The 20057-nt window shown below is 40.7% G+C and overlaps 2 long non-coding RNA genes across 8 annotated transcripts in view; one reads left to right on the forward strand and one right to left on the reverse strand.

The window, feature by feature from the left end:
- The first annotated feature begins 19 nt into the window (after nucleotides 1–19).
- Nucleotides 20–20057, forward strand: part of LOC102155347 — a 28383-nt gene continuing 8345 nt past the window's right edge. For 2 of the 6 annotated variants that reach the window (XR_005360590.1, XR_005360591.1), the window contains exon 1: nucleotides 652–1365. This is a non-coding gene — a long non-coding RNA (uncharacterized LOC102155347). Of the gene's footprint in view, nucleotides 106–649; nucleotides 1366–20057 lie in introns of those variants that run through there. The other 4 variants (XR_005360593.1, XR_005360589.1, XR_005360588.1 and 1 more) reach the window with 4 other exon arrangements.
- LOC102155297 lies at nucleotides 6247–18724 on the reverse strand. Of its 2 annotated transcripts, none has more exons than XR_005360595.1 (3): nucleotides 18675–18724; nucleotides 14943–15059; nucleotides 6247–6579 (listed from the first exon to the last, which is right to left on the reverse strand). It is a non-coding gene; the product is annotated as an uncharacterized LOC102155297 (long non-coding RNA). The 2 variants fall into 2 exon arrangements; XR_005360594.1 differs by having other exon boundaries at nucleotides 18566–18702.

Genomic DNA, 20057 nt, shown 5'->3' on the forward strand with positions numbered 1-20057 from the left:
CGCCCTCTCTCGGCTGGCGGGCGGGCGGGCGCGTGTGTGGGGCGGAGCCGGGGGCGCGAGCGCGGGGTCCCGGCTCCCCGCGCTCCCCAGGAAGAGAGCACGGAAGTAAAACGAGAAAAAAAAAAAATAATGCCAGCAAAGCCGCCCCAGGTGCCTTCTCGAGCCCCGGCCGGCGAGTCCAGGTGTCCCTCGGACCCGCCCGAGGACGCGAGCGTCGCGGTCTGAAGAGAAGCCGGCGGCTTTCCCGGAGCGGCTTCTGGAGCGGCGCCAGGCCTCGCTTCAGTCACTCCCGAGTGAGAGGAGTGGGGGGCAGCCCCAGAGGACCTCCAACTCGCGGCTGCCGTCGAGAGCCCCCCGCGGGCCGCGCGGGCCTCCTTGGCAGGACCGCGCCCGCCGCCTCGCCGTGAAGGCGGGAAGGAGACGCGCGACGGCCGCCCTCCCCCCGCCCCCCCGCGTGCACGTCCGCCTCCCGGTCTCCCGCCGCCCCCGGCCGCCGGGGAGGACTTCTCAGGGCGGCGGGGACCGGAAACGCGCGGAGGGGGCGCCCGCACTGCCTGGCGCGCACGCCGCCCCCACCTGGGGAGACTGGGCGGGCGGGGCGGGGCGGGGCGGCCCAAGTCGCGCGGCCGCCCGCGGAGCTGTCCGGGGCTGGGCGGCCGGCAGCCCGGCAGGTGCTGACCTTACCCTGCGAGCCCTGTGCCCCGGGGGCTCCTTGAGCCCGGCCCTCGCTGTGCTCCCGCGCTGTGAAGCAGGGCCCCACCCTCGAGAGCTCGCCGCTCGAAGCTCCGGTTTCCCAAGGCGAGGCCCCTGTCCCCACGTTCTTGGAGAGCCCAGATATGGACAGAAACCCCGAAAGGCAGGGGCAGATTTGTTTGAAAAATCTTGGCGGTGGCTTGCCAACAAGTTCGGAGAGATTTTGGTGCACAGCTACAGACTGAGCTGGTTGACTTGCACATTCTAAGTGGAAACTTTATTTTTTTTTTCCCTCTGTGTTTTTCAGAAATCCTGTTTGCAAGGTCATTAATCACCTTATCCATTATCCCAGGAACAAATGGATTTGTCGCTTGAGCTCAGAAGCCGAGGTTGATTCTGAAAACAAATTGTATCAAAATAAATGAAATTATTATGATAATATAAAATAGACCACAGTGATTAATCTCCAGAAACCAAATTTTGACCTGTTTTGCACTTCAAAACAATAGCTTCTGTTATGTAAATACTTGTGGGGTTTTCAAGGACAACATTTACTAAATTACAAGAAAAGTTCTTTTCGTGAAAAATCTCCCCGTGGATAAACATTAGAGATAGAAAATCCGGTCTACACAACACCCAAGGCAGAGGACAATGGAAGTGATGGTGGTTCAGGTAAGAATATTCGAATATTCTTTCAGGAAAGGTATGAGGTGGGGATGAGGGGGAGTGGGTAATGGGCTAAGGCCACCGTTGGTCCCTATCACCAGGAAATATAGCAGCTTTGCGTAGTATGTATGACCTTGAACAGGCTCATTCCTCCTACCTCATTTCAGCTCCCTGAAAACTCCAAAAGTTCCCGTGAGCCCATATATCCACAGATTGCAAAATAATGAAGGCAGTAAGGTTGCAGAGCATGTTATAAAATATTACATTTTTGATGATTCCGTAAGGCACTAAATCCAGACACGTTCAGATTTACCCAGATGAAGATTTGACTTTTCAGTTTTCACACATAGGTTGATGTAGGTTGTTTTTGTTTGTTTGTTTTTTGTTTTTTATTTTTTAACTGAGACCTAGGTGGATCTTTTTTTTTTTTTTTTTTTTTTGACCTAGGTGGCTCTTAACTGGAAACAGAGTAGCATAGCCTACGTTCTTCCAAATATCCATTCTTGACGCAGACTGATACATTGATACTTGCAACCACTTGAAATAGATGCTCCTTCCTTTAATAAATAGTCAAGTGTATTTCCAGAATTCTAATTTTCTCCTGAACAAAGAAAGCAGCATATAAGAAGATATAAAAATAACAAAGCAGATATCCCAAAATAATTACTCTTAAATTGCTCAAAAGAGATTCTGATATGAGAAATGATCAGTGAAATTGCCTAAGATGGAGAGACCGAGGCATTTTAAAAGATGTTATTTCCTTTGGAGGCAGTATAATTAGAGGGCTTAGTTCACAAGGGTATTATATGCTATTTAGGGTTTGATTTTGTTTTCCTAGCACAGGGGAAAAGTCTGTTGGCTTAGAAACAGAGGGACTGAGTCTTAATGCCAACTCTGTCACTAGCCGGGTGATTTGGGGCAAGTCATTTCTCTTGGACCTCAGTTTTCTGTGTATGACATAAGGAGCATAGACTAGACTCTCCAAAGACCCCTTCTGGCTATGCTCAAGAGCTGATAGCTTGAAAAAAAAAATCACTGTTCCATGTGACGAATATTCTGGAGCCTTGTCCTTTGTGTTAATGAACCACCTGTAGCCAAGGATGAGTTAGGGAAGGTAGGGTGTTTGTGAAGGTAAACCTTCACACAAATATGCCCGGTAGCTGTGGTTGAGACCTGCTACTGAGACAGGAAAGCTTGCCCTCGGTTTACTCACAGCACAAGATTGCCTACCTGAAGGATCCTATATATCTGACTCACACTATCCATAAGGACTGTTCTATGAGTGGCAGAGACCAGGGCCCACAGATTTTCCTCCACTTGAAAAGTCGTGCAGATCTGCAGCAGTGAATCAGCTCCACCTAATCTCTTTAGTGTAACTGATGCTGCAGCATAGTAACCACCCACTCATTCACTATGTCTCCTGGCTCCCAGGTCAGCTGCGAGCCCAGTATGGACTTCAGCCGTGTGCTGGAAATCCTGATGAGCTCATTCCGCCTCCATTTTATTGCCCCATCTGTTTGGTTCCCTTGTTCTTCTCACATGCATTTTTATCTTGGTCTTCTGGGAAATGTGCTAATTTCCACCATGGTGTCAGAGGATCCCATCTTATACTTTCTTACATTTCTTCCTCCTCTTTCTCAGTGCCACTTGGGAAGTCAAGAATGGGGGTGTGAGCTCAATAACAGAATCCAAGGACAGCTTTTTGCGAACATGACTCAGGAACTGGCCTCACTGCTGAATTTCAATTGGGAGGAGAGCTAAGAATGTGATGTTTTGGGGGTGTTTTTGTTTGTTTTTTTCTTTTCTTTTTCTTTTTTTGTAGGATTCAGTGCAGATACAACAGAATTTGGAGGCTCCAGTGAATTGTAACAAATACTCTTTAATGCCTAAAATGCTAAGACCTTTTCAAGAGTGAATTTTTCACTAAACTGAACTCACTGCGTGGTAGAGTAGAAAATGCTTGAGCTTGGGAGGCTTGTTTCAGCTCTTGTTTCAATCCTAGTTTTATAACTTGCCATTTGACCTTGAGAGGATAGCTTAACCTCTCTGAGCCTCATTTTTCTTATCTCTAACACCAAAGCTAAGATTACTACAAAGTATTATTGTCAAGCTTAGTGAGATAATGTATGTGAACATGTTTGGCATATAGCAGGTGCACAAGAGATGCTAATTGTCCTTTTCTTCTCCTTTTCCCCACTGTATTCAGAGCTGAATTGTGTAAGTTCTTTTGGAAACAAAGTTTAAATTTTTCCTTTATTTTCTACAATATTCATTTGGAATTAAATAAAGCAAGAATTCTTGAGAAAGAATGGAATACCTGTTTGGAGGAAAGGCAAGGGATGAGAACTCTAGGAAAATTTGCTGGTGTCTCAGAGAAAGTTAACCTATCCTACTGTGTGTGTATGTGTGTGTGCCTGTGTGTGTATTAAAATAAAGCTTTGTATTTTTAAACTTTAATCATAAGATTCAGTCAATATTATAGTGATAATTTATATCACTAGACCATGTGCCTGAACCCAACTGAAAGATTTGTGGTCAACATTTCAGTGACTCTGAGTTTGTATTGTTATGGGATCTCAATAGAGTTGAGGTCCCCAAATGCAGCAAATGTTCTTTCTTCAGTGCATCTGGGTTCTTCTTGAATAACATATTTCTGGTTTAATTTGGGGAGTGTGTGATATGAGACATTGAGTTTCCAGCAGTGTTCTTGTACAAGTATATGATCACATGGCTGGAAAGCCATGATTTGGAGATGATTGTGAATACTACCCAACAGATTTCAACAAACAGAAAAGGCTTTTGGTGGTACCCTCTGATTTCAAGTGATAGAACAAGTTGCTGGATAAACTAGGGATATTATCTTAGCTCAGTTTTTAAAAGTAAAGGATAGTAGACTGGTGATGGAAGGAGGGTAGAGGATGGTTTACTTGGAGAAAATACTTGAAGAATATAGTTTGAATTATTCTGTATTAGGAAATACTTAGAAAGTGCCTCACTTTTACACAAGTTTCACAAGTAGTGAAATTGATCTATATCTGATTAAGATTTGTAGCTCAGGGCAGCCCGAGTGGCTCAGCGGTTTAGCGCCGCCTTCAGCCCAGGGCCTGATCCTGGAGACCTGGGATCGAGTCCCACATCAGGCTTCCTGCATGGAGCCTGCTTCTCCCTCTGCCTGTGTCTCTGCCTCTTTCTCTCTCTGTGTGTCTCTCATGAATAGATAAATAAAATCTTAAAAAAAAAAAAAAAAGATTTGTAGCTCACTCTTCCGTATAGTTTAGGCACACGGTTAGCTTGCTTAAATCTTTGACAGTGAGAGTCAGAAGAGATTTTATAGAATTTTGAAGACTAGGAAACAGCTTATGAGATGGTAAAAGGTCATATGGCTACCTAACAGCAGGACCAAGCTGGAACTCAGGTTCTTGGGTTCCTAATCAAGGGGTCTTTCTTCTGTACCACTCCCTACTTTACTCATTAACCCTTTAAAATGCTTGACTTCTTCAAAGTCAACACCACACCAGATCCAACATCCATTTTTCTATAATTCTCCTGGAACTCATTACAGCTTTCAACATTGTTGGCTACAGCTTTTTTTTTTTTTTAAGATTTTATTTATTTATTCATGAGAGACACACACAGAGAGAGAGGCAGAGACACAGGCAGAGGGAGAAGCAGGCTCCATGCAGGGAACCCAATGCGGGACTCGATCCTAAGTCTCCAGAATCATGCCCGGGGCTGAAGGTGGCACGAAACCACTGAGCCACCTGGGCTGCTCAGCTATGGCTTTTTTAAAATTATTAAAACTTTTCCATTGTTGGTTTCTATAATATTATGTTTTTCTGGATTTCTTCTTTGTTTTCAGAGCATGCCTGCCTTCTTTCCTTCCTTCTTTCTTTCCTTCCTTCCTTCCTTCCTTCCTTCCTTCTTTCCTTCCTTCCCTTTCTTCCCGCCTTCTTTCCTTCCTTCTTTCTTTCCTACCTTCCTTCCTTTCTTCCCTGGGTCTTTTTCCATTACCTACTCCCTCAATACATGAGCCCAAAGTTGAGTTGTCCTCTCTCTCTCCTTTCTCTCACTATTCTCTCTACCTTAACAAGTTTTATGCTTTTAGCTATGATCTCTAGGTTAGTAACTCTATCTCTGATCTGTACAGAGCTCCAGAACAAAATCAATTGCATGCTGGACATATCAAGAAAATACTACCACCACTTCTAACTCAACATGTCCTCAACTAAATTCAGTGTTCTCTTCATCATCCCTCTTTCCTTCCTCCTGTATTCCCTGTTGTGATGTATCAGTGCTTTCCAAGTCATCTGAAGTGAAAACTTTGGAGTTACCTATGTCTCCTCTCCCACCCTCCAAGTCCATTCAAATTCTAGTCAGTGTCTAAGTTCCAGGTGTCCTTCTACATTATGTCAGCTCCACATTCACTGCTACAACCTCATCGCTCCTGTTCTAAACTATACAACAGCTTCCTAGCTAGATCCTCCAACTCTTTCATCTCCATTTCAGCATACATTGTGTTGCCAGGTCACCTTTCCTGAAGCACAGTCGTGAAGCATTTAGCTTCTCTACTCAGAAGACCTCTGTGTTTCCGAACACAAATTTGTAAACTCTTCAGTCTCCATTATGTGCCCTCCAGTTTCCTATCCAACCTCATTTTCTGCTATCTTCCTTGATCACTTCATGCTAATCCCAGGAAACTATTTGGTGCTTTTCACACACTATCCACACTTTCCATTCTCTAGATTTGGAGCCCACATTGTTTCCTATGTCAAATGACCTTTCTGCCAATTCTAGAACCACATAACCCATTCATCCTTCACAGCTGTGCACACATTACCTTCTTCACGAAGTTTACTCTGATTTTGCTCAATCCAAAGTGAAATAGTGAAGAACAGTAGTTTATCTTTGCATTCTTTATTTATTTTACTATTTGTGTCTGTATTATAATTATTTTCTCTGCTGGACTACAAGCTCCTTGAGAGCAACACCTAGGTCTAATATACATTCTCTTTTCAAAAAATATCTTGTTGGATATGCACAACAGTGATAGTGCTGTGGGAGAGAAACAAGATTTTGCTCAATGTGTGGTTTGTTTTACGATTTTGCAGGAAGAAAGTCACTGTGTTAGATTGGCAGGGGACATCTTCATGGAGAAGTTGGGAATCAAATTGGCCCTTAGAAGATATCGTGGAAGGTGTACTTGATAGGAGATGTTGGTATCTGAAGGAGCAGACAAGAGAAGGAAAAGTCAAAGCCATTGGAGAAAAACATAAGTTAGTAATGTCTGACTTTTAGTCCTCTGTTCAAATCTGTTCTCTGTTTCCAAGGATACCTTAGGATAAATTTATCTTGTTTCTGGTAGATATCATTCAGGTAGCCTCCATAGGGAAAGACAGGGTCATTATTTTGGCCAGGTGACCAGAGTAGCTACTTGCAAGAATGAACAAAGTGTAAGTAGTAACAATGTTCAGTTTTTAATTGAGCAAAAGGAAAGTGGGAATTTGTATCTGAAATGTCTACACATTCCAGACTTTCTGAAATTCTCCCAGATGGATACCCAGATGGAAGTGTTACAGAAATGGTGGAGGGAGGGTTAGCATTTTTTTCTGCTGGCTGTATAACACCACTTGGTGGGGGTTAAGGTGAAATTTAAAAGAATGAACCTCTCTCCTGGCACTATCAGATGTTCTGAGCCCTAAGAGCAATTGATGATAGGAGGTCAGAGCTAAAACAAGTTCTCCAGTGTTGTTGATTCTCAACATGCTAGGTGCAGTGCTTCCTTGAGCTTTGAGCTAAAATTCTTATTGCCTCTTTCATTTCAGCTGAATTATTTATTCCCCCTGGAATCTTGATGTTCATACCTGGAACAGCCTCTCCTTAGCTAAATGAAAGGTGCAAAGAGACTGCATGTTTTAGATTGCTAATCAGAGAGGAATTGTACTATTACCACCCTCTATCAGAAAATATGTTCATCCATGTTCCAGATGTCCCATTGCCATCTCCACTCAGCCCTAGACCACATGAAGTGAATTGAACCCTTCATGTACATTGGCTGCTTTTGTTGCAGAGGTGGCAGGTTTTTCCAACCAGATTCTTTCTTCTTTTGCTATGTGATTCAGTCTAGCTAATGAATAGCCCATCTGAGTGGAAGGGGGTGGAGAATATTTCTCTTAAACATAGCAGCCTAAAAAAACAAAACAAAACAAAAACAAACAAACAAAAAAAACATAGTCTAAATAAATAAATTCTACTAAGGTTTTTTTTTCCTCTTCAAGAAGATCCAGTTAAGTGATCTTTATTTCACTGCCCAACTCAAATGAATCCCAGTTGGAATTCATTACAAAATATTTAAAAACTCTTAAAGTGAAGGAAAAATCTTTGGTGGAAAGATACTGTGTTATGATTGGTTTTTAAGTCTAGCTTCCTGAAAACTACATAAGGTAGTAAAAGGGTTATGAGAACAAAGGCGTAATGCTGTATTGCAGCCTTGAGTCTTTGGATTTGACAGATAAGGTCAATTTAATGCCAAAAGAAAAAAACCTCTCATGGCATATGAAAGCAAAAAGAATCGGAGTCAATGTGTAGCATTTTAGGTCAAAACTTAGACTTCATTCTCTTTACTGTGTTTTATATTTTTCTTTGCTATTTTGGCACTAAAAAGAATTCTATTTCCAAACCCTATAACAAAGTAAATATGCATTGAGTATGCTACTTGAAACTGCAGCTCATGTTTTGATGTTTAATATTTATTTTTAACAAATAAGCAGTAGCATGAGTCCTGGTTTGGAAAGCACCTAAGACAAGAAATATAAAGAATATATGTGTTTACTAGGTGATATGGTAGGGTCGGTAGTGAGGTGCGAAGACTACAATTTCCTCGAAAATTGAGATCACTGTTAATCCTCAAATTATTACATAAATATAATTCACAATGCTTCAAGTCTTGAAGATTATACTCACAGAGTAAACTGGCCAGGAAATATTATCTCAACTGATAATGATAAGGGATAAATACTTTGTTTTTATTTACTTCTTTTTTTGTTTTTATTTACTTCTGTCTCCAACTCTAGAATAGTGCCTGGCAGACTGTAAATGCTCAGTATTTACTGTGAAAGATGTGTTGTTGGGGGATGCCTGGATGGCTCAGCATTAAGCATCTACCTTTGGCTCAGGGCGTGATCCTGGAGTCCCAGGATCAAGTCCCACGTGGGGCTCCCTGCGTGGAGCCTCTCTCCCTCTGCTTATGTCTCTGCCTCTCTCTCTCTCTCTCTCTCTCTGTGTGTGTGTGTGTGTCTTTCATTAATGAATAAATAAAATCTTAAAAAAAAGAGAAAGATGTGTTGTTGTAGAGGGGCTATATGCCTCACAAAACATCATTCCCATGAATAGGTAGCATACCGATATGGAGTAAAAGATTCCTAATTTCTTGATCTAGATGGTTTATTGATAGCTTAATTTGCTTCTGAAAACTATAGGTGAGACTACTATATTGCAGTTTTAACTATATATTGGAAATATTTGAGTCCAAGAAAAACAACAGAAACTGAAGTCCTTGCAACTTTGACTCCCTCTTGGGGAATTAGAGAATGGAAAAATAGCCTCGATCCAGAGAATAAAAACTTTAAAAGGGCATCCTTTGAGGAGAAGGAGCAGAAAACAGAACAGGCCTGAAAAGGCTTTCCCACTAGAATAAGCCTCAACTATTCTTTCTACATCATTGCAATTAACACGCCTTATCGAACCTCAGTTACCATCCAAGACACATAGATGTACATGTAACAGACCTTGTAAATGAAATCTTGGAAACACAAAGCAAAAGAATAAGAACATTTACCTCCAGCATTGCTTATATTCTGGTCGCCATAATTCTAGAGCTATAATGTTTACTCTAGGCACAGCACTTAGACAATCTTTGGGTTGACCTGGGAGTTATTCTTATGACCTCCGTACCCCTGTGGGCCAATATTGACAATTGGTAGATAGAAGTGATGCCAAGGAAGTTTTGTTGAATCATTCATCATCGTCATAAGCTCATGCCTTTAGGAGGCTATTTTATCAAATCTAAAACAAATGCATTGTGAAGAGCTAGCACATTGATCTGTTTCATGATTAGTATCTGAGCTGATGGTTTGGAAAAGAATGATACTGAAACTCAGTTTCACAATATGCCTTATTGTTGGAAGAAATGAAAGCAACTGGGAAAGTAAATGGCAGAATGAGGAGAATGGCCTGGCTAGAGAAATTGCATCTTTTCTAGTACCTGTGGAAAGACTAGGGAATATGGTTTAAGAATTTCTGGCTGTGAAACAAGAACTTAGAGGTCATGTCAAGCAGTTTGATGATCTAAAAGCTCAGCTTGAGCCCTGTTATATAATGACAGTTTTTGTTCCAGACAGAACATCCAATCCTTGAACATAACTAATACTAAATAAATTCACTGTGGAAATGGATCCTGTTCCTTAGGTCATTATCCCATACATTGGATGAAGATAAATTATGTCATCAAATTCTCAGTCACTGGAACATCCCTATCTTTTGGGATCTAGGCCAATAATAAATCAATTCCCTGGACAGGCAAGTGTGGCCTCAGTCTACTTCTTATTTTTCTAAGTTCTTGATTTACCTAGTAATTTCATATAGCCTTGTCAGGGTCTTTGGTGTTTTTAAGGAATTTTTAAAAATGCAGCTTTTAGTTGTTTTCAATGAGAGGATTGGTCCAAATAACCAAGTTACCTAACTCTGTTGAGCTCAGATTGCTCAAACTCATTACACTAAGAAGGGAGAAGATGAATGGATACTAGGCATATGTGAGGATCTGATAAGGAATGCATCCTTTCTTTTCCCTTTCCTGTCACCAAAATTTACCCAGAATCAAAAAAGATGATAGTTAAAGAGAACTTCAGGTGTCCTTTAGAACAACTCCCAGATTTCAGTATTGAAAATATTGAGGTCCAAAAAAATAAAGAAGCTAACCTAAAGTTGCATAGTTAACTTTGGTACAGTTCAAACAAAAACTTCTGACTTCTCACCCAGCATAATACCCATCTCACCTTGATTACTTCTCTCTCCATCTCATCTGCAAGGATATATCAAAGATCAATTATATTACCTTTTCTATGTTCCATCTATGGGCTACAGTTATTTATTTTTTAGGTAATCTAAAATAAGCCATTGAGGTCATTGGAGTCCAAAAAGAGAAGACATGGGATGCCTGGGTGGCTCAGCATCTGCTTTTGGCTCAGGACATGATCCTGGGGTCCTGGGATCGAGTCCCACATCAGGCTCCCTGAGAGGAGCCTGCTTCTCCCTCTGCCTATGTCTCTGCCTCTCTCTCTGTCTTCATGAATAAATAAATAAAATATTAAAAAAAAAAAAAAAAACAAAGGAGAAGACAGAGAAAGGAAACAGAAAAAATGCTTGGAGAAATAATGGCTTAAAAATTTCCAAAATTGATGAAAATGGTAAATTCATAGATTTACGAAGTTCAATGAACCCCAAGCACAATAAACATAAATGAAACTATACTAAGATACATCATACTTAAATTTCTTAAAATCTCTGATGAGAAATCATACAAGCAGCTGGAATATCTTTAAATTAATTAATGAAAGAAAATCTGTCAATGTAGAATTCTACAATCCAGTGAAAATATCTTTCAAAATCTAAAGCAAAATATAACATTTCAGACATACAAAAAACAAAAAAAAAAAGGAAAGAAAAAAAAAGTTGTCACCAGATGATCCACAGTATAAGAAATATTAAAGGTAATCTTCAGGCATAAGAAAAATTATTCCAAGTGATAATGTGGGTAATGAAAGAATAATGAACACCAGAAATGGTAACTGGAGACTATATGATTATCTACAGAGAAAATCTTGCGGAATCTGTGAAAGAGCTACTAGAACGAGTAAGTGAATTTAAGAAGACTTTAGGATTCAAGAGAAACAGATCCAAGTGTGTGATATTTCTATATACTAGCAGCAGTTAGAGAAATTTAAAAATCTATGATAGCAACAAAACTATGCTTAGAAATATATGTATCAAAAGATGTGCAAGAGTAGTACATTAAAAACTGTGAAATACTGCTGAAAAGAATTAAAACCTAAATAAATGGAGAAATATGCCATGTTTGTGGATTGGAAGACTCACCATTGTTAAGATGTCAGTTCTCCCCAAAATGACCTATAGATTCAATGCAATCCTAATAAAAACTCTAGCACGCTATTTTGTAGAAATTGATAATCTACCTCTAAATTTAATATGAGAATTCAGAGGACCTAGAGAACGGCTAAAACACTTCTGAAAAAAAGAACAAAGTTGGAGGACTTCCATTATGTGATTTCAGGTCTTTCTTTTAATTCATGAGAGACACACAGAGAGAGACAAAAACATAGGCAGAGGGAGAAGCAGGCTCCCTATAAGGAGCCTGATGGGGACTTAATTCCAGACCTGTGGATCACACCTTGAGCCAAAGGCAGATGATTCCCGCTGAGCCACCCAGGCATCCCTCAGGTCTTATTTTAAAGCAACAGTAATCAGGATAATGTTGTTTTGGAGTAATAAGCAAAAAGACCAATGGAACAGAATAGTCCAGAAACAGAAACCACATCTATAGTCAATTGATTTTACACAAGGGGGCTAAGTTCAGTGGAGAAGTTGTTTTTTTCTTTAAGATTGATTTATTTATTTGAGAGAGAGAGAGAATGCGTGCGGGTGCGCGCTCAGGCACGTGAGGAGAGGGGAGGGGCAGAGGGAGAGAGAAACTTCAGCTTGATCACAGGGCTTGATCTTACTAGGAGAGATCACCACCTGAGCTGTAATCAAGAGTCTGATGTTTAATTGTGCCACCCAGGCGTCTCAGGAAAGTTTTTTCTTAAATATTTTATATCTAATGCCAAAAGCAAATGAACTTTGACCTGTATCTCACATCATATTAAAAAAAATAATTCAAAATGGACCATAGGTCTAAATATAAAGCCTAAAGCTATCAAACTTCTAGGAGAAACATAGGACAAAATCTTTGTGATCTTGGATTAGGCAAAGATTTAGATATGACTCCAATAGATTTAGATATGACTCCAATTTCACAATCCATTTTTTAACAGTAATACATAGGATTTCACAAAAATTAGGAACTTGTGCTCTTTAAAAGACACTGTTAAAAGAATTTTTTTTAAGTCCTAGAATTGGAGAAAATATTTTTCAAACTAGAGATCTGACCAAGTCCTTATATCCAGAATATATAAAAATTCTTAAAACTTAATAATAAGAAAATAAATGACCTAATTAATAAATGGCAAAAGATTTAAGCAGATGCTTCACCAAAGAGTATATACAGATGGCTAATAAGCACATGAAAAGATAGACAACATCATTAGTCATTGAGGAAATGCAAATTTAAACCACAGGATGCCTCTACGCATCCACTGAAATGTCTAAAATTAAAAAAGACTGACCACACCAAGTGTTGGCAAGGGTGAACTCTCGTGGGACACCTGGGTGGCTCAGTGGTTAAGCATCTGCCTTTGGCTCAGGTTGTGACCCCGGGATCCGAGGATTGAATCCCATATCGGGCTCCCTGCAGGGAGCCTGCTTCTCCTTCTGCCTGTGTCTCTGCCTCTCTCTCTCTGTGTCTCTCATGAGTAAATAAATCTTTTTTTTTAAAGGGTGAACTCTTGTGTACTGGTATAGGAGTGTAAAATGGTACAACCACTGTGGAAAAGTTTGACAGTTTCTTAAAAAGTTAAACTTATGCCTAATATATGAACCAGCAACTCTAATTCAAGGTATTTACCACAGAGATGAAAGCTGTGTTCATACAAAGACTTGTATGTGAATATCTATAACAGCTTTGTGTCTAACAGAAAGTGGAAACAATCCAAAAGTTCATCAATAAGTGGTTGAATAAATAAATAGTGGTAAATACTCAGCAGCAAGATGGAATGAATTATCCATATGTGTAACAATATGAATGAATCTCAAAATAATTATGCTGGCTGAAAGGAGACAGAGAAAGAGTAATACTCATAATCATTTATATAAAATTCTACAAAACACAAAATTAAAACAGGTCAGCAGGGGGAACTGAAGAATGGGGAGAGGCTAAGAAGGATTACAGATAGTCAAAAGGAAACTTGGGAATAATGAGTGTATTCATTATCTTGATTGTGGTAATGGTTTCGTTTGTATATACATATGAAAAACTTACCAGGAGCACCTGAGTGGTTCAGTGTCACTTAAGTGTCCAACTCTTGATTTAGCTCAAGTCATGATCTTAGGGTCATGAGATGGAGCCCTGAGTCAGGCTCTGTGCTGGACATGGAGTCTGCTTGAGACTCTCTTCCTCTCCCCCTGCCACCCCCCCCCAATAAAACAAAACAAAACAAAAAACTCACCCAACTGTACAGTTCAAATAACGTGAGGCTTATTTCATGTAAATTATACTGCGATAAAGCTTAATAAAAAATAAATATGCTGGGGTGCCTGAGTGGCTCAGTCCGTTAAACATCTGCCTTTTGCTCAGGTCATGATGGTCCTGGGATTGAGCCCCACATCAGACTCTCTGCTCAGCAGAGATTATGTCTCTCCCTCTCCATCTGCCTCTCCTTCACATCATGCTCTCTCTTGCTCTCTTTCATGCTCTCTCTCTCAAATAAATAAATAAAATCTTTAAAAATAAATAAATATGCCAGTGATCATGTATACATGTGATGCAATACAAATAAATGTATGTGTGAGATCATACTTTCATATATACGGGAATATGTACATCTAAGTAATGTAAGCATCTGATATGTACATATAGGTTAACAGACATGCTTGAGAAGCCATAAATATACATTTGAGATTGCATATCACATGATAGGACATTTGTAATGGCCCATCACAGAAACGTGATTTTAACAGAGGAAAACTCAAGAACAAATTTTCATCCAATAAGCATGAATTTCCTTCCTCCCTCTTGAACTTAGGATCCTGGCTCATGACATGAGTAACTTGTTTCCTACTGTGAACTACCTTGTCTTATTCCTCACTTTGATCTCAATAAGGAAAACACCTTGACCTCGAGCCTTCCCTGGTTCTCAGACACGGAGGCTGAAAATCTAATGCCTTATTCACATAGTACACCATTTGTTCTGGGACATTGCAGGTTAAGCCAAGAGGATTTCTCTCTGAAACAAAATACTTTCAGTAAAGCTGCGAAGAAGCAGCTTAGAGAAGCACATTGGGTAAAGATACAGAATTTTTTTAAAGAAAATAATTCTTTGTTTTCTGCAAGAGGCCAAGGCCAGGACTTGAGTTAGTACAAACCCACAAGGAAGAATAGATGAGCAATGCTCAATTCATTTGGACCTTGACTGATTTTTTTCAAGGTTAAGTAAAACTGATCCTTAGAGAACATTCCTGACATAATACAGAATAAACCAGTTACATAAACTTGTAAAAGTTTTCTCTCTCTCTCTCTCTCTCTCTCTCTCTCTCTCACACACACACACACACACACACACACACACACATGCAGGCACACACACATTCTCTCCCCGCCCCACCCCCTGCCCCCCAGTAAATTTGTAAAGGAATACCTCTGGGCAACATTTCTTCATCTGTAAAATGAAGAGTTGCATTATCTCTAAGGCCCATGAGAGAGCATCCAGCTTGCAAATGCAATGAGATATACTGCTCAGTTGATCACTGTGGTTCTAGCAAAGCCAAAAGTAGGCAATATTTTAAGACACAGACTAAAAAGCTTCCCTAGTGTTGTGCTGTGTGATGTCAGAAAGTTGAAGAGTTTTTAAAATCTAGTAAAGCAACCTGTTTTTAAGATCTGAGTGATATCAGAGAGCTGATCTTTCTGATTTTAAAAAGGGATTAAAATAATATCTCCTTGAGTGAGTCTCAAGCCTTGCTATACATTAGAATCACTTGGGATTTAGTTATTGCAAAGATGGGGCAGTGGGGTGTTCTGTTGTTTCTTTTTTTTTTTAATATTTATTTATTTATTCATGAGACACAGAGAGAGAGAGAGGCAGAGACACAGGCAGAGGGAGAAGCAGGCTCCATGCAGGGAGCCCAATGTGGGACTCAATCCTGTGTCTCCCGGGTCTCCAGGATCACGCTCTGGGCTAAAGGCGGCGCTAAACTGCTGAGCCACTGGGGCTGCCCTGTTCTGTTGTTTCTGTTGCTGCTTCAGCACTCCAGGCAAATCAGTGAGGGTGAGAACGCTTCTTTTATTCCATGCCTAATATAAGGATAGAAGCAGGTACTTGAATATTTGGATCTTTCTGGCTTTGTTCAGGTCCAGCCTAAATCTAAGACGACATCTGGAGGTTAGGGTGATTTCTTCCCTGAAACCTTAGGCCCTCCAACCCCTGGATGGGTTATACAGGTCTCTGTGTAAATTATAAAAGGTCAGTTAGTGCAAAGCAAATACATCTTCAACATTTAAAAACAAATTTCTTACAAGTAATATTTGTTCTTTGTAATAATTCAAATAATTCAGGAGTAAGTAAGTAAAAATGTAATAGTGTCCCTCCCTATCCCCCCCCTTCCCCACCTCCCTAACACAATTCCCCTCAGGTAATAATTAACAGCTGGAAGTATATCCATCCACACCATATATTAAAATACATGTGCAAGGGGCACCTGGGTGGCTCAGTAGTTGAGCATCTGCCTTCGGCTCAGATTGTGATCCTGGGGTCCTGGGATCGAGTATCCTGCATCGGGCTCCCCTCAGGGAGTCTGCTTCTCTCTCTGCCTATGTCTCTGCCTCTCTCTGTATGTCTCTCGTGAATAAATAAATAAAATCTTTAAAAAAAAATAAAATACATATACAAGCACATGCAAATATATGAAGTCATATATCATGGTTTTGTTCTTTTTTTCCTTTCTTCCTTTGTTGATACTGAAACTAGGGTTTTTTTCCACCCTCAATGTGCTTTATTCACTTAATCTATATCATGAGATTTCAGTTAAGCCTGGTGGATTAAATACCCTCCTGCAACCTCACTTAAAATGGCAGCCAAGGGACTGAAAAGGACATGAGCTGCAAGGATAAAGAGCACAGCAAAGGGGAAGAGAACAGTAAAATCTGGGACCTGGAAAGCAAAATGGAGGAGCCGAAAATGTCTTAGGAACCTGGAGAAATGAAAACAGAAGATTGGAGAAAGTCTCCAAATCGCTGCTTTCCAATTCAAAATCTCAGGCTGTGGAGGTCATGGGCCAGGTGCTTCTAGAAAGTGGATGTGCAGGAGATGCCAGAGACCGGATGAGAGCCTGCACATGAGCTCCTGATCAGTAGAGCCCTGTCCCACTCTGAACAACCGTGTGCCCCCCACCCCTGGGCCCCAGCAGAAGCCAGGAGGACTAGTTCTCAAGTGTGAGCAGGCATCAGAATCCCCTGGATATTTTTGCGCCACTCCCAGGATTTCTGGTGCAGTGGGTCAGCCTGGGGCCTGGCAATTTGCATTTCTAACATATTTCTAGGCCATGTTGATACTAGACACTATACAATGAGAACCACTGGGCTGGCTAGAGATTTCCTTTCTGATTCCAGACATGGGCATGCAGGGCAAAGTTAAGGGTGCAGCCAGCCTACAGAAAACAAGGGTCATATTAGTACTGACACTGACTGGGAGACCCTCAGCCCTTTCTTCCAGGAGGGTCTCAGGATGTGAGTAGCCAGATGCCTACCCTCCAAACTGGGAGATGGAGTGTCCTTTCTGAGGAATCTGATTACTCCAGAGGAAAAATATATCCTATATTGGTAGTTGTGAACTCCCCAGTGAAGGGGATGGTCCCCCCACTCCCACCCTCCCTCTGCAGAGGTTCTCCCCCCTGTACAATAGAATCATCTGGAAAGGGAGATCTGGGTGGCTCAGTGGTTGAGCACCTTCCTTTGGCTCAGGGCATGATTCCAGGGTCCTGGGATCGAGTCCCACATCAGGCTCCCTGCATGGAGTCTGCTTCTCTCTCTGCCTATGTCTCTGCCTCTGTGTGTGTGTGTCTCTCATGAATAGATAAAATATTTTTTAAAAAATCATCTGGAAAGCATTTAAAAATATGAATGACAAGGCCCCAACCAATTAAATCAGATGCTTCAGGGGTGGGACTTTGGCATTTGTATTGATTTTAAAGGCCCCCAGGTGATGTGAACGTACAGCGCAGGGTGAGAACCACTTCTAGTGCAGATCACCAGTCAATAAGCTATAGCCACACACACAGAAACACGTCTGAGTGCTTCACTCCTAAGTATGAGTTGGCAGTCACCAAATGTCTGAGGAATCTGTACTATGAAAGTCAGAAACTGAGACAATAGAAGGAAAAAACTTAGAGGAAATAAGTAATGCAAAGAGCAGAAGAAGAGTTTTTTAAAAGCTGTAAATTATATCTTCAAAGATAAAAGAAGACATTCCATTCATGAAAAAAAGAACAGGATATTACCAAAAAATGTTCAGAGACTAAAAAAGAGCTTTTGCAAATTAAAAATATTCTGATTGAAATACAATTTTCCATAAAAGGTGTGGTGGTTTAGTTGAAGAAATATTCCTTGAACAGAACCAGAAAAGAAAGATGGAAAATGAAGAAATAAGACCTCAGTCGGAGAGACCCAAAACCTAAGTAGTAGATGTTCCAGAAAGAACAAAGACAATTGAGGGAGGGTTATTAAAGTAATAATTCAAAAGAATGGCCCCCAGAGTAGATGGGTGGTTACTTAGAGCTGTGGGGGAGACCAGGGAATGATTGCAAATGGGCACAAGGTTTGTCTTGGAGGTGATGGAAACGTTCCAAAATTAGATTATGAGATAGCTGCACAACTCCATAAATATACTAAAAACTATTGAACTGTATCTTTTCAATGGGCGAATTTTATGGTGTGTAGATTATATCTCAATAAAGCTATTTTTCTTTTTTTAATATTTTATTTATTTATTCATGAGAGACACAGAGAGAGAGGCAGAGACACGGACAGAGGGAGAAGCAGGCTCCATACAGGGAGCCTGATGTGGGACTCGATCCCAGGACTCCAGGATCATGACCTGGGCCAAAGGCAAGGGACTAAACCACTGAGCCACCCCGGGATCCCCTTAATAAAGCTATTTTTCTAAATGTTCCAAGAAATCTCAGTGCTCAGATTGGGGGGACCAGCAAGAAAAGAGTGCCCAAAGAGACCTACACTAAGGCACATAATCATGTAATTTCAGAATACCGGAGACAAAGAGAAATCCCTAGAAGCAAAACTCCCGAGGAAACAGGCAATTCACACACAAAGGTTCGGGAATTGGAATGGCGCATACTTCTCAGCTGTGACACTTAACTCTACAAGGCAGTGCAGCATCACCTTCAGAATTCTGTAGAAACATTATTTCCAGCCTGGAACTCTACCTAACAAAGGATGAAGAATGTCTGAAACCCATTGGCTAATGCCCAAGTGAATGAGGAGACACAGACTTTATTCTGAAAGTCCATAACGTTATACATTTCGTTTTGTTCAGGCAAAAGTGTGACTGATGCTCACATTGAAGCAGGTGCACTGCAGCCTGCTAGCTGGAGAGACCAGTCAGTTCTCAGGGGGAGCTCTGTTTTCTATCTCCATGAATCCAGTACCTCTCATCATGTGAAAAATAACTGTGTTTGGGCACCTGGATGGCTCAGTCAGTTAAGTGAAGTGTCCGACTCTTGGTTTCAGCTTAGGCCACCATCTCAGAGTCCTGGGATCAAGCCCTGAGTCTGCTTCTGTGCTCAGCACAGTCTGCTGGAAATTATCTCCCTCTCCCTCTGCTCCTCCCTCTGCACTCTTTCTCTCTGTCAAATAAATAAAAATCTTAAAAAAAAAAAAAGAAACTGTGTTAAATTGTGAATATGATCCTGAGAAAGAAAGCCCCCAGCCAGAAGTGGCATTGTATAGAGTTTAAAAATCCCAGTTTTAGATTACAGAGCCTGTGTTCAAATCCTCATGGCATCACTATCTTCTTGTAACTTGGGGCCAGTTACCTAACCACTGAGATTTAATTTCCTCTCCCCTAAAATGGGATGGATACTCTCTTTTCATGAGGTTGTTGTGAGGATTAGATGAAATACTATGTTTGTTAAATTGAGGGCATGGTGCCTGGTACAAAGCCACACTCATTAGTTACTAGTAGTAATAGTAATCCTATTGCTAGTAGTGGTAGCAATAAAATGAAGATGTCTAATAAAGTGATGCCATTGAGCAATTTGGATTTGGTAGCTCACAAATGCCAAAGATGTGTACATGCTTAGGGTTCAGTTTGCCCCTTATTATACCAATATTCTGTCGAAAACAAAAACAAACAAAAACAACCTATATATATTTTTTCATCCATATTGAGATAGATTTTTCATTCTACTCATGTTCTTTTAGAAAAAGGCCTAATAGCTTATATATATCTCTATCTGTAACTATTTCTGAAACACAGCTTCAAGGTTTGAAAGCCTTCTCTTTCTATTTCTCATTGTTAACATCATACTTATGGCATCTCGAAAAGATTCAAGTACACAGTTTATAGGTGTGATTTGTCTATACCAGGTGTATATATTAAGAGAAGAACAGAGAGGGAGCATGAGTTAGGAGATGATCCTATACTAATGGCAATTCATGGCTTTAGAGTTTGTCCTTTACTGCATTGCAACACTGTAAACATATCAGGCAAAATACCTGGTTAATGTCTGGAAGCAATTCA

The sequence above is a fragment of the Canis lupus genome, chromosome 6 (genome assembly GCF_011100685.1).
Source record: "Canis lupus familiaris isolate Mischka breed German Shepherd chromosome 6, alternate assembly UU_Cfam_GSD_1.0, whole genome shotgun sequence".
In the NCBI taxonomy this organism is placed as follows: domain Eukaryota; kingdom Metazoa; phylum Chordata; class Mammalia; order Carnivora; family Canidae; genus Canis; species Canis lupus.